At 36.8% G+C, this 3,902-nt stretch overlaps 1 long non-coding RNA gene across 1 annotated transcript; it reads left to right on the forward strand.

Moving 5' to 3' along the window:
• The first annotated feature begins 1,794 nt into the window (after positions 1-1,794).
• LOC149947486 (uncharacterized) lies at positions 1,795-3,425 on the forward strand. The gene is made up of 3 exons (XR_016480347.1): positions 1,795-1,869; positions 2,402-2,435; positions 2,534-3,425. It is a non-coding gene; the product is annotated as an uncharacterized LOC149947486 (long non-coding RNA).
• Positions 3,426-3,902: the final 477 nt, after the last annotated feature.

The raw sequence follows: 3,902 nt of genomic DNA on the forward strand, positions 1-3,902 counted from the left end.
GAGTTACGTAATTTGTGAACAGCCCCTTATTGGTCATTTTCCCCAACCTTTTATTTTTCTAAATTACTCATAATTTAACTTCATCCGCACAAACCGAGCGAGTTTATAAATTTCAATAAAACTACATTGGGCTGACTAAAATTCCGACGCAAAAAATTCCTACTCAATTTAGAGGTTTTCCATTGGCTTAAATAAATATGTTAGTAGCCAATAGTGTGACTCCCAAAATTACTAGGATGAATAAAAAGGTTAAAACAAACCGTTAGTGAAGATTTTTGAATGGAATAAAGGTACAGGGGCATACTTACGAGTAATTATGTTACATATGCTAAAACTAATTACGTGATTAAAAATATAGTTTTAAAATTGCTCGATTACGAAAGTCGTTGAGGGGAAATTGGCACCAAATAAAACTTAAAATTTGAAATTCTGTTTGCACTCGAATCTGTCACAATAGGCAGAAAGAAACGTTTTCGTCACCAATTTTCCCCCACCCTTTTTGAAGTTGAACATTTTTAGATTCATGATTTATAAATAAATTTATACGTTAATTAGCCGAGATATATTTTGTACATTCTAATTAATTGTTAACTTTTCTATTGGGAATATAAAATTATTTACAAAAATATTTGGTGTCTGCCTTTACATGAAATTAAACTGACTTAAATAATGAATAATTTATTAATAACAGAGGGGATAACACGCTCCCCAGATACGCCACTGGTATTGATTATCATTTCATATTAACGAAACATTTTCAACAAAGAGAATACAAATAACATTCTAATTTAGTTGTGAAGTTTGTATCCGGTCCTGCGGAAGTGTAAATAAAAATGGTATTCTTTCACGGAACAGACACTAAAAATTACCAACAAGAATAAAATTGCTGTGGTAAAAATACCGCGCAATAAAAATTAAAGTTTTAAATCATTTATTCATTTAATATAAAATACCGTACAAAACCCTTAGTACTTTTAACAGTCAATAAAAACCGTGGTAAATAACTACAACAACAGAGATTACGAAAGCTATTTTCACATTTTTTCCTTGATCGAGAACCGGCTTCGTTTTCGATCAACGCGTATGGTTTAATCTCTCTATTATCTTAAAGGCCGTATAAAACGTGTAACGGTTTTTTTAAGGCACACGTGCAATTCTTCACAATAAAACAAATCTTCGAGGAATACACTTTTTACGATAGGCTTTATAGAGGTTAGCACGGACAGGGTTTAGCTATAGTTTGAGCTTCGAGAATCGAATGACTCCAAAGAGAGAGAGAGAGAGAGAGAGAGAGAGAGAGAGAGTGTATAAGAACTAGAAGACAATAGAGAAAAGCTCCGAGATCTCTTTCCGTCCAAAGAGCGATAGATATATCTGGCGGAGCTGTTTCCAACATACGGCGCCAGTGAGTGTGTAGTGCAGAGTATCTGGAGCTGTTCCGAAATATCGGCCCGTAATTGAATAGCTGCTGGGAAAATCCGGTTGAAAGAAGGCAGATGTCTTCGCTTCTTTCAGGAGCGCACGAATAAAAGAGCAGTTCTTCTGCAAAGAGAAAGAAAAATGGAACCTGAAGATAATTTTTTCTCCCTTTTTTATCGCGGTATTACCGAGAAAAGGGAATGGATGAGGGAGGAGTTATCGCGGTGGGCGGACCACCGACTTTCCTGGGCGGTCGGGTGGGCTGCCTTGTTTATTGTTTTCCCGTCAGTTACGACCGATTTGTGTTCTTCGATTCGAACGGATAAAGTCAGAGATAAAAAGATACTTTCTTTGTTAGAAAGCTAATGCTTCTTCCCCCACCTCAATACCTCATTCCTGGATAATTCCTTTCCACTCTAGTTGAGAGACCCTGTAAGGAATTATAACAAGGTAAGCCTTTCATTAAAAAAAATTCATAAAACTCAAACTATATGTATTGCACCCAGAAGTAAATTGACCTAAGTTAGGTTTTTAGAAATTTCAATTGCGATTTTTATTTTATTAGACATAATTTTGTAATTTCAGGTTAGGCGGTGTGAGTGAGCCACCCAATGTGTTTGAAATATTAAAGTAACATATTATCAGAAGTAAATTAACAGAAAGTTATCGAAATAGCGCTAAGAATCGGAGGGCATTTTCCTTACGAAAATGGATGAGAAAATCGAGTCAAATAAAAGCTAATTTCCATCCCCGTCTTGTGACGCGATAAATTGCGCTTGGGAATTGTGGGTTTAGCTATTTCTATGTATAAAAAATGGTTTCATAAAAACAAAAACGTTTTTATTTTTGGCCTAGGAGCGCGCAAAATTTCACATTCGAGGTCAAAATGTAACTTCATAAGGAAAACGCCCCCAACATGGGGAGTATAGCAGTCTGATAACTTCGGTTCATTTACTTTTGATATTATTAAATCTATTTGCAGCAACAACAGACTAGTAAAAGTGCCGGATCAAAAGGTGAGTCCGAGGAATTGTTTCCACCTACTTATTTGAATATTAAAAACAATTGCACAAATATTTTGGGACAATATGTAAGAGTAACGTACATTGTCTAGGATCGTGTTGGGTAGAAATGGTCTCTTCCGAATGCCCGAATCATGGAACGTCTAAATAAGATCACAAAAATCTCAATAAACTCTGACTATGATGCCACGTCAATTTAACTCTTAAAGGTGAACAAAAGTTAAATATATTCAATTCGAAAAACTTTCTTCGAACAAATAAATCGCACTTTTTGAAGCGTTTCACGGGTCGTCATAAATATCCGTCGCCCGCTTGGAGGGTGCACCGTAGCTGAACTGGGCTTTAAATTTTATTAAAAACTTTTCACTTCCTGCAAATCCCAAAAGCGAGCGAGAGTGCAGAAATTTCGGAGTAAGAAGAAGGGCGGACTATTTCTTAAAGTGCAAACGTATTTCTCAGGATAATTTCTTTGGCGAAACATTTTCATTTTTAAAGGGGGAAAAATTTCCGAGTTCCCTCCTTTATAGTAATGCGCTTCTCTGCTAAGCTTATAACGCTTGCCGTGAAGCCGACGCCGCCGGAGGAGAGAGAGAGATAGACCTTACTTTTTCCAGCAGAACCCCCCTATCTTATATTTCCGGCTTCGGAGCTCTACTCTAGGCGTAGTAGTAAGGAACGGGGGTGGAATGCCGTAGGGCGCTACCCCGCCTATGGGTCGATGCATCTTTGCCCCTAGACGTTAATGGAAGGGCCGACCTTTCCAACACCCCCCGAAAACCCCCGTACTTTACTCATCCACACTCTTCTTATGGCGCTTATTCGGGAGATACGCCGGGGTCCGTTCCTTTAGCGCCATCTGTCCACCAAGATCAACTCTCGAACTGCGGCCTTTTCCCCGGCAGATGTGCACGGTTTTGTTTCAAGTTGCGTTTTATTCGCTAGTTTCGATTATCAACTTGCTTCACGTTTCATTTCTTGTTTGTATCGGAGCCATTAAAATCTATATTTAAAATTTTGTACATTGATTTTAATTTATTCATGTTTTGTTCACACTTATCTTCGTGGCTAAATTTAATTTTGGTTTCTTGTGAATAGTACTACGCTAATTTTAGTCATAGCGTTGCTATACCTGTATGGCTTCGCGCTATGTTTGAATCACTGGTAAAACGTAATGATTCGTATTAATTTGAAATGGAAGCGGTTCAAGTATCGAATAATATATAATGATTGAAATGGAAATTTAAAAGTTGTCTAGCGAATAGGACTGATTCGTGGAATGTAGTTCGATTGATAAAGTTATGGCAAATGGGGCTCATTATTACCGTGACTTTAAATTTAGTTACAGACTGCAGTTCATTACCACTCGAGTAGGGGAAATTAAATTTTTTAAAAAGAATTAGAAAGTGTTTCCCTATTAATTAAGTTATAAATGCATTTAGTATTATACTAAATTATATTATA

Source organism: Leiobunum rupestre, chromosome 4, assembly GCF_980474605.1.
Source record: "Leiobunum rupestre chromosome 4, qqLeiRupe1.1.hap1, whole genome shotgun sequence".
Lineage (NCBI taxonomy): Eukaryota > Metazoa > Arthropoda > Arachnida > Opiliones > Sclerosomatidae > Leiobunum > Leiobunum rupestre.